The following is an 11,373-nucleotide window of genomic DNA, read 5'->3' as shown; positions in this document are numbered from 1 at the left end:
ATGCCCATTGTGCGTGTTCTTGGGTGAGCAAACCCATTCACTCGGTCATGACAAAATGACTGAGGCACGCTGGCTGCATCTGTACACGGATTGAGGGCAGGCGAAATATAAACACAAGCTACAGAAGACACATCCTGACAGCAGCTCTGTCAGGCCCTGTCTCAGCCCACAACACACACAAGAGAAAGAAGTTCTACCAGTGAGGAGGCGGACGCAGGAAATTCTTGGAGCTTGGTGGCCAGCTGCTCTTGCCAAATTGGTGTGCTCCAGGATTGTTGAGAGACCTTGTCTCAAAAACTAAGGTGGAGAGCGACTGAGTGAGACACCAAGTGTTGAGCACACACACACACACACACACACACAGACATACCTCCACACACAGACACACACACACACACATTAAAAAGAAATAAAATCCCATAAGCTTAAAGAGAGCTCAGGTATGGCCCAGTGTGGCGGCGCGCCTTTAATCCTAGCACTGGGGTGGGGAGTGGCAAAGGTAAACCTGTGGGAGAAAAATCTCAAAATCGTCAATCACAAAATAAATTAAAAAAATAAAATAAAATAAAATCAGGCTGTGTAGATGTATAGACATGACACAAGGTAAGAGGACTTATTCACGATCTTTTGATTTTATTTTTTTGAAGATTTACTTATTTATAAGTACATGGTAGCTGTCTTCAGACACACTAGAAGAGAGCGTCAGATCTCATTACGGATGGCTGTGACCTACCACGTGGTTGGTGGGATTTGAACTCAGGACCTCAGTGCTCTTAACTGCTGAGCCATCTCTCTAGTCCCAATGGCCATTTTAAAAGCTAAACTTCAGAATAGAAAATTAATATCCCACGGGAAAAAGACAAAATACTAGAAAAGAAAATTTACCAACACCAGGCCCAGCAGTGTAACTCAGTGGTACAGGCCTCCCTAACCTGTCAAGCCCTAGGATGTTTTCCCAGGACTGAAATACAAGGCGAGGTGAATATCACCTGCATGCAGGTATTGAGGGAAGCAAGATAGCCTCCTGATTTCAATTTTAGATCAGGCTGAAACTCCATACAACATTTCTGGGAGGGAGACATATGTAGCAATAGACTAGTAGTAACTATGGGCCTAAGAAGCTGTCTAGTAAATCTAGTAAATCAGCTTAAATATCGGCAAAGGCATACTTGTTCTTCTTTGGGGACGGACATCCTTACGGCAGTACTATTTCTTAGTGGTCTTAATTATAATAACATTGGGTTTATAAAGCAGAAACCTAGAAACAAATGTCCAAACAGAGACTAGGAAAATTATAGCACAAGTAATATTGAGGTATTATGGGCTATTAAGAGGTAAACATTTCACAAAGAAACAATGTTATGCTAGTTAAACAAGGGGAAGAAATCAAGACCCAATGGGGTGAAGAGAATGCTCCCAGCTATCTTAAAAAAATAAACAGAAGCTGTGCTGGAGGCACAGCTCAGAGGTAGAGAACAAGGTTAACCTGTTCAAGGCCCTGGGTTAGATTCCTCACAACACACACACACACACACACACACACAGAATACATACGACATATATACAAACACACACCCACACACATAGAATACATACAACATATATACAAACACATACCCACATATAACACAATATATACAACATATACACACATGCATTACAACACATATAGCATATATACATGCACATACACACACAACACACACATACCTACACAACATACACACACTGAACACACATATATACTTACACACACCACACACGACATACACACACAGAATACATACAACATATACACATACATATATACTACACACCACATATACACATGTACTTGCACACAACATACACACACATACATACATGCATACACATATACACACACATACACATATATACACCCACAACACAGCATACACGCACCCACAATGATCATTGTTGTTAAATAAACAGAAAGTAAAGTCATGGTGATTACTTCTAGCTAAAGGATATTTGCTTTTTATTCCTCTGTTTTGTTTACACCATCTGCCATCTTTGAGAGGTCTGATGATCACTGTTTTTATAACCAAGAAGAAAGGAAGACTGAAGAAAAGGGCTGGTGAAGTGAGGAACTTGTGGCTAACTCCTGTAGCTCTCTAAAGGACTGCCACCTGATGCCCTATGGATGAGAGGAACCAGGCTGTCCCAGTGTCGCAATGTCCGTGTGTTCTTAACTTTACACAGGGGAGGACAGCAAATAGCAAAAGCTTCCAGGTGGTGACACCTGCAGACATGGCGGGTCGGCCAGGTCTGGAGGGAGGCTGGTGTCTTAGGGTTTCTATTCCTGCACAAGCATCGTGACCAAGAAGCAAGTCGGGGAGGAGAGGGTTTATTGAGCTTACGCTTCCACGTTGCTGTTCATCACCAAAGGAAGTCAGGACTGGAACTCAAGCAGGTCAGGAAGCAGGAGCTGATGCAGAGGCCATGGAGGGGTGTTACTTACTGGCTTGCTTCCCCTGGCTTGCTCAGCTTGCTTTCTTATAGAACCCAGGACCACTAGCCCAGAGATGGAACCACCCACAAGGGGCCCTCCCCACTTGATCACCAATTGAGAAAATGCCCCACAGTTGGATCTCATGGAGGCATGAGACTCCTTTCACTGTAATATCTCCAGCCTGTGTCAAGTTGACACACAAAACCAGCCAGTACAGCTGGCCTGCCAGGTGATGGTCAGCAGAGGTGGAAAATGAAATTGCTAGGTGCTTCGCCTGAACAGCACTGGATCCATCTTTGGAGCAAAATAACGGAGGAAAAGTAGCTGGTTAAGGAACCCTGCACCTGCTGTCCATGTAGACTAGAGCTTCTGTGCCTCTGCCTAGCTGTCGTTCCTGGCCTCAGTTTACCAGGTTATATGTTACTTAGATTGTTAACTATCAATTCTCAACAGATGTTTAAATGCTGGAATCATGGGGAGAGAATTTATCAGGCGTCACCATAAGAGGATGTATCAGGTCTCACAGCATGAGAGCACATTCTAACACGGATGTCCCGTTCACAGAGTGCTTCTGTGCCTGGGGCCCCGTGACAAGCACTGCATGGCTCTCACTCAGGCCTCCCTGCAGCCCTGTGAGGTAGACGCCATCAGGACCCTTGTCTACCCTGAATGTAATGGCCATGGCAGGGATGAAACAGCCTGCCAGGCTGGCTAGGGAGTGAGGCAAGTTATGGGAGCCACATTCAAGTCTAGACTATGAAGATAAGTAAAGACACACGGGTGTGCTGGCCCACACCTGTAATCCCAGCACTCCCAAGGCAGGTGGGTCGCTTACTTTGAGGCCATCCTGGGCTACCTAATGAGTTCCAGGACAGGCTGATGACTTCAGTTTAATTACATGTAAGGAAATTAAAACAAGCAAAACTCTCCCGTGAGTTATTTAAAAAGAAGTAAGACAGAAGCATGAAGTTTTATTGTATATTATCTTGCCACTGATAGTCAAATTAAATTCATGCCCTGTCATTATTATTTACCTTAACCTCTGGCTGCTGTGATGTGTAAGTACTAAAACATATATGCAATAAACACGCTAATAGGCATCCTGACAGAGCATGCTGGGAAGGATAGCATCCTGACTTATTCTCTAGTTTGAAGTAATTCCTCGGTTCAAAAGCTCATGATCCTAAGCACAACGGGCATTTCCTAGCATCCATTACAGGTTCTAAATTGCTTAGGAAAGTAATCTAAAATATGTAAGTAATCTGGGTGTGCTCAGGGACACCTATCATCCCTGCGCGTGGGAGGCTGAGACAGGAGGATTGCCATGAGTCCCAGGCTACCCTAGGCTACAGAATAGGACCCAATCTCAAAGCATACAAGTAAGCAAAATAGAAAATGGGAGAGCGAGCCAGCTCCAGTGTGGACAGCGAAGGAGACATCATCCTTCCTTCCAGAGTTTCTTCTCTTTAATAGATTCAATTTTCCAATCAAGAGATTGGCTTGTTTCATAGGTAATTTTTTTTATTGTTTGACAATTTTTTTAAGATTTATTTATTTATTATATATAAATACATTGTAACTGTCTTCAGACACACCAGAAGAGGGCGTCAGTTCTCAATATGGATGGTTGTGAGCTACCATGTGGATGCTGAGATTTGAACTCAGGACCTCTGGAAGAGCAGTCAGTGCTCTTAACCGCTGAGCCATCTCTCCAGCTGTTTGACAATTTCCTATGTTTAAATAATGAGTGAACTTTAGCTACTTTCTTCCTTATTTCCCTCAGTCATCGCCCTCCCTCCCCTGCTGAAGCCCTCTCACGTCTTTGTTTTGTGTGTGACCCACTGAAGTTAATAAGTTACTCGCCTGACGGGGGACGAGACACGGGTGCAGGTGTCTCTTCCTTCACTGCTGGGAAGGCCAAAGCCAAGAGCTGCAGGGTGGTGGACACCGAGGGCAAGCATCACAGGGACATCCATGATGCCACCATAAAGGCCAAGCAGTGTGTCACTGAGCTGCAGAGAGGCACGGACAAATGCTCCAGGCTGTCTGATACGACATCCCATCATGCCTTGCTTCCAAGGAGTTTTGCCAGGCGGTGCTAGTGCCCCCCTCCAAAGCAGCCGGACCTTGGGAAATGTCAGACGACCGACCGCTACAGCAGTGAGCTCGGGCATACACTGCCTGTCACTCCCAGAAACTGTTTTTTTACTGCACAACTCTTACAGTATGTCTGCCCTTCCCAGCTTCTGTGCCCTTCCCAGAGGCTTGAAGGTGGTGCCGTGGATAACTCATTGAGGATGGAGCTGCCACCAACACTTACTCATACGTTTGCTAGTTAGGAGTTCCAGCCTTGCCTGCACCTGCTGCAGTGAAAAGCTTCCCTGAAAAAGACAGGCACGGCATTAATCTACTCATAGAGACACGAGTACTCAGAGGCAGTCTGATAAGGGAACCACTTGGCAGGACAATGACAGCAGGCTCTCCCTGGGGCCTATTGCCTCTCATCGCAGCCGGCTCTTATGCAGGATTGCAGAACCAGGCATGGCTTCCCTCCTGTGGGGCAGACCTCACATTCAATCAGAAAACAGTTGGTTACTGCGCTGGCTGATTTTATGTCAGGGTGGTAGAAGCTAGAGTAACCTGAGAGAAGGGAACCTCAATTGAGAAAATGCCTCCGTCAGATTGAACTGTAAGCAAGCCAAGAGAGCGGTTCTTAATTAGTGATCGATGGGGGCCCCATTGTGGGGGGGCACCATCCCCGGGCTGGTGGTCCTGTGGTGCTATTAGAAATCAGGATAACTGAACCCTGGGGAGTAAGGCAGTAAGCAGGACAGTTACAAAGTTACACCGCCTCACCTCCTCCGCATCAGTTCCTGTCCTGACTCTGCTTTTTTTTTTTTTTTTTTTTTTTTTTGGTTTTTCAAGACAGGGTTTCTCTGTATAGCCCTGGCTGTCCTGGAGCTCACTCTATAGACCAGGCTGGCCTTGAACTCAGAAATCTGCCTGCCCCTGCTGGGATTAAAGGAGAGCACCACCACTGCCCGGCTTCTGACTCTACAATAATGAACACTGCTGTGAAAGTGTAAGCTGAATAAACCCTTTCCTTCTGCTTTGGTTCTTTATAGCAATGGTAAACATGACTGAGACAAGCTGGCACCACGATAGTTGACTATTGCTGTGACAGCCTTGACCATGGTTTGGGGAGGATTATGGAAAGAGTTTGGAACTTTGGCCTAGAAAAATCCATTGAGAGTTCAGAGTTGGCGAGCTGTTCTGTAGGAGCTTGGAAAATAAGACTTCTGAGAGCCATGGAAATCTGGCTTGTGACGTCTCAGAGGGAAGCAGACACTCTTCTGGGTCTTTTGTGTAAAGAATCTGTGGTCCTGACCAGCTGTGATTAAGAAGAGGCCAGTATCAGCTGGGCAGTGGTGGTGCACGCCTGTAATCCCAGCGCTCTGGGATGTAGAGGCAGGCAGATTTCTGAGTTTGAGGCCAGCCTGGTCTACAGAGTGAGTTCCAGGACAGCCAGGGCTATATAGAGAAACCCTGTCTTGGGGGTGGGGGACCAGATCCAAAAGAAGAAGGAGGAGGAGGAGGAGGAGGAGGAGGAGGAGGAGGAGGAGGAGAAGGAGAAAAGGAGAAGGAGAAGGAGAAGGAGAAGGAGAAGGAGAAGGAGAAGGAGAAGGAGAAGGAGAAGGAGAAGGAGAAGGAGAAGGAGAAGGAGAAGGAGAAGGAGAAGGAGAAGGAGAAGGAGAAGAAGAAGAAGAAGAAGAAGAAGAAGAAGAAGAAGAAGAAGAAGAAGAAGAAGAAGAAGAAACCAGTATCATTGAGTGAAGTCTTCTGGGAAGAGTTTCCTCAGGGTCAGCACACAGAAGCTGTGGTCCAGAGGCAGTCAAAGTTGTAACTCCTGTTGGCAGCTGAACTTGGTAGTGCAAGAGTCACCCAGGTGGTACTGGATTTGAAAGCTCAGAGATGTCATGGGGAACAGCCAAGGCTTAGCTGTGAGAGGCCAGGAGAGGCCATCAGTGAAGGTGTAACCAGAGTAGCAGTGGAAGCCCCAGGACTGAAGGGCTATGAGGAGAAGTTGAGCTTGGAACCATGAAGAGAGCCCAGAAGAAGCTGTTGATGAAAGTGCAGCCCAGTTACAATGGAAGACACCAGCATTTTCGAGATTCCAATCCAGGGGATGACCTCGCTGCTGTGGTGGTGTGGAGCTAGCTTGAGCTTAGAAGACAGGCTGTATGTGCTGCAGAGGGCGGAAATGAATGACCCAGGCCCCCTGGCGGAACCCAGAAGATCGAGAGTGAATCCCTGTTGCTATATTTTTCCAACCGAATTACCTGGTAAAAGAAATCCCAATCAGTAACAATACAAGCTATAAGCCTAAACGGTAAAATTCTTGCCCACCGAATCCAAGAACACATCAAAACGATCATCCACCATGATCAAGTAGGCTTCATCCCAGGGATGCAGGGATGGTTCAATATAAGGAAATCCATAAATGCTATCCACTACATGAACAAACTCAAAGGAAAAAAACCACATGATCATTTCATTAGATGCTGAAAAAGCATTTGACAAAATCCAGCATCCTTTCATGCTAAAAGTCTTGGAAAGGACAGGAATTCAAGGCCCATATCTAAACATAGTAAAAGAAAAATACAGCAAACCGGTAGCCAACGTCAAACTAAATGGAGAGAAACTTGAAGCAATCCCACTAAAATCAGGGACTAGACAAGGCTGCCCCCTCTCTCCATATCTTTTCAATATAATTCTTGAAGTCCTAGCTAAAGCAATTAGACAACATAAGGAAGTCAAAGGAATACAAATTGGAAAGGAAGAAGTCAAACTATCACTATTTGCAGATGATATGATAGTATACTTAAGTGACCCTAAAAACTCTACTAGAGAACTCCTACAGCTGATAAACAACTTCAGCAAAGTGGCTGGCTACAAAATCAATGTAAGCAAATCAGTAGCCTTTATATATTCAAAGGATAAGCAGACTGAGAAAGAAATTAGGGAAATGACTCCCTTCACAATAGCTACAAACAGCATAAAGTATCTTGGGGTGACTCTTAACAAACATGTGAAAGACCTATATGACAAGAACTTCAGATCTCTGAAGAAGGAAATCGAAGACGATCTCAGAAAATGGAAAAATCTTCCATGCTCTTAGATTGGCAGGATTAATATAGTTAAAATGGCCATCTTGCCAAAGGCAATCTACAGATTCAATGCTATCCCCATAAAAATCCCAACCCAGTTCTTCATAGAGCTAGAAAGAGCAATTCTTAAATTCATCTGGAATAACAAAAAATCCAGGATAGCTAAAACTATTCTCAACAGTAAAAGAACTTCAGGGGGATTTAGTATCCCAGACTTTAAACTTTACTACAGAGCAATAGTGATAAAAACTGCATGGTATTGGTACCATGTCAGGCAAGCAGATCAATGGAATAGGATTGAAGACCCAGAAATGAACCAACACACCTATGGTCACTTGATCTTCGACAAGGAGCTGAAAGCTTCCAGTGGAAAAAAGATAGTCTTTTCAACAAATGGTGCTGGTTCAATTGGAGGTCAGCATGCAGAAGAATGCGAATCAATCCATTCTTATCTCCTTGTACTAAGCTCAACTCCAAATGGATCAAGGACCTCCACATAAAACCTGACACACTGAAACTAATCTAAAAGAAACTGGGGAAGATCCTGGAGGACATGGGCACAGGGGAAAAGTTCCTGAATAGAACACCAATAGCTTATGCTCTAAGATCAAGAATTGACAAATGGGACCTCATAAAACTACAAAGTTTCTGTAAGGCAAAGGACACTGTCAAAAGGACAAAATGTCAACCAACAGATTGGGAAAGGATCTTCACCAACCCTAAATTCGACAGAGGGCTAATATCTAATATATACAAAGAACTCAAGAAGGTAGAACCCAGAGAACCAAATAACCCCATTAAAAGTGGGGTATGGAGCTAAACAAAGAATTTTCACATGAAGAACTTCGGAGAGCTGAGAAACACCTTAAGAAATGTTCAACATCATTAATCATTAGGGAAATGCAAATCAAAACAACCCTGAGATTTCACCTCACACCAGTCAGAATGGCTAAGGTCAAAAACTCAGGAGACAGCCGGTGTTGGCAAGGATGTGGAGAAAGAGGAACACTACTCCACTGCTGGTGGGATTGCAAGATGGTGCAACCACTTTGGAAATCAGTCTGGCGATTCCTCAGAAAACTGGGCATGACACTTCCTGAGGACCCTGTTATACCTCTCCTGGGCATATATCCAGAGAATTCTTCAGCATGCAATAAGGACACATGCTCCACTATGTTCATAGCAGCCCTATTTGTAGTAACCAGAAGCTGGAAAGAACCCAGGTGTCCTTCAACGGAGGAATGGATACAAAAAATGTGGTATATTTACACAATGGAGTACTATTCAGCCATTAGAAACAATGAATTCATGAAATTCTTAGACAAATGGATAGAGCTGGAGAACATCATACTAAGTGAGGTAACCCAGTCTCAAAAGATCAATCATGGTATGCACTCACTGATAAGTGGATATTAGCCTAGAAACTTTGAATACCCAAGACATAATCTACAAATTAAATGATGTCCAAAAAGAATGGAGGAGTGGCCCCTGGTTCTGGAAAGACTCAGTGCAACAGTATAGGGGAATTCCAGAACAGGGAAGCGGGAAGGGGTAGATGGAGGAACAGGGGGAGGGAAGAGGGCTTATGGGAAGAAAGGACCCAGAAAGGGGGAAATCATTTGAAATGTAAATAAAAAATATATCAATTAAAAATAAAAGTCTAGACTGGGCAGACCTCCTACTACACTGCTCTATTCCCATCTATATTATCCCATGTAACTTGTGGTTTCTCCAGGCCAGGAGCTTCTCTTCTGCCTCCCCCATAGCTCCTCCCCCTTCCCATTGATCCTCTGTAGCTCCTCCCCTCCCCCTCCATCTTCTGTAGCCTCTCCCCTGCCCCTCCATCTTCTGTAGCTCCTCCCCCCTCCATCCTCTGTAGCTTCTCCCCTCCCCCACCATCCTCTGTAGCTCCTCCCCTCCCCCTTCATCCTCTGTGACTACTCCCCTCCCCCATCCTCTGTAGCTCCTCCCCCTTCCTCCTGCACAATCATTGGCTCAAGCCTTTATTTGAAAAGTTAAGATGGGGAGAAGGTTCACAAGGCAACTCCTAGTCTGCAGTCCTTCCAAGGAGTGGAATTAGCATCAAAATACAGGCCCAGGGCTACACAACAAATCCCAGATATTAAAGATTGAATCATTTACACTGTTGGAGTTTGGTTTTTCTTTGTTCGGATTGTAACTGTGCCTGGCTCTTTTATCTTGAAGTAAGAACATGTTTAGCTTCATTCTTTTATATTATCGGAGCTCACAGGTGAGAGACTTTGAATTTTGTAAAGAGAGTTTGGATTTTTGAAGAGAGAAGTTGGATTTTAAGAGATTTTGGATTTTTACAGAGACCAAACATTTAAGGTGTTTGAAGTGGCAAAGACTGTGGGACTTCTGTCTGTAATATGTTTTATATTGGTAGTACTAATCTGAGATCTTGGGGAAAAACAAAAAAAAGAAAAGATGACTTTAAAAGTATTGTTTGTCAAGTTGACAAGGGGTCAATTGTGCTGGCTAATTCTTTGTCATCCTGACACAGGCTGGAGTCATCATCTGAGAGGAGGGAACCCCAGTTGAGAAACTGTCTCCATAAAATTGGGCTAAAGGCAAGAAGAGCATTTCTTAATTACTGATTGATGTGGGAGCGCCCAGCCCATTGTGGGTAGGAACACCCCTGGCTCACCGGTCCTGGGTGCTGTAAGAAAGCAGGCTGAAGTGGTTGGTAGCTGCATATGTCTTTAATCCCAGCACCTGGGAGACAGAGGCTAGCCTTGTCTACAGAGAGAGTTCCAAGACAGCCAGGGCTACACAGAGAAACCTTGCCAGAAAACAAACAAAACAAACAAACAAACAAAACAAACAAACAAAAACAGACAAAAAAGCAGCAGGCTCAGGAAAGCACAGGGAGCAAGCCAGCAAGCAGCCTCCTCCACCTCCGCTGCTGTGGCAGCTCCTGCCTCAGGGTTCCTCCCCTTGTGAGTTCCTGTTTTGGCTTCCTTCAGAGATGAACCTTGCTGCGGAAGTGTGAGCTGAATAAACCCTTTCCTCCCCAACTTGCTTTGGTCACTGTGTCTCATTACCGCAACAGTGACCCTGACTAAGACAGTTACCTTCTAAGTAGTCGTACACAGTCGCACTGGAGAGCATATCACGGCTTGAGGATGCCCACAGCAGGACAGGTGACAGCGCTCCTTCCCCAGAAGTCTCGGGAACATCTTCTAGGGGGTGGGGCGGCGCTACACTATTAGGCTGGCTGGTAGGGAGAAGGTTTCCAGTTCAGCTCCAGTTTGATTTCCCTGCACCGTGACTAAAATGTGTTGTTTTCGGGAACAGGGTCTTATCAAGTTCAGACAGCCAAGAGCAACGCCACCATCCTGTAGTGTTCATAGAAACTTTGGAAACTCCCTGACCAACGATTTATAGGAAAGTGTTCGGCACCTGACGCTGAGGTCTGTTTGATAACCCATAGCTGGGGGGAACATTCTCTCTCTCTCTCTCTCTCTCTCTCTCTTAAAGATGTATTTACTTGTATGTAAGTACACTGTAGCTGTCTTTAGACACATCAGAAGAGGACGTCAGATCTCATTATGGATGGTTGTGAGCCACCATGTAGTTGCCGGGATTTGAACTCAGGACCTTCAGAAGAGCAGTCAGTGCTCTTAACCTCTGAGCCATCTTTCCAGCCTGAGGAGCATTCTCTATCCATGAAAAATATCTCCATTTAAGACAGTTTTGTTTTGAATTTTA

Source organism: Apodemus sylvaticus, chromosome 11 (genome assembly GCF_947179515.1).
Source record: "Apodemus sylvaticus chromosome 11, mApoSyl1.1, whole genome shotgun sequence".
Taxonomy (NCBI): domain Eukaryota; kingdom Metazoa; phylum Chordata; class Mammalia; order Rodentia; family Muridae; genus Apodemus; species Apodemus sylvaticus.
The sequence above is the reverse complement of the archived record's forward strand: the minus strand, read 5'-3'. Positions refer to the sequence as shown.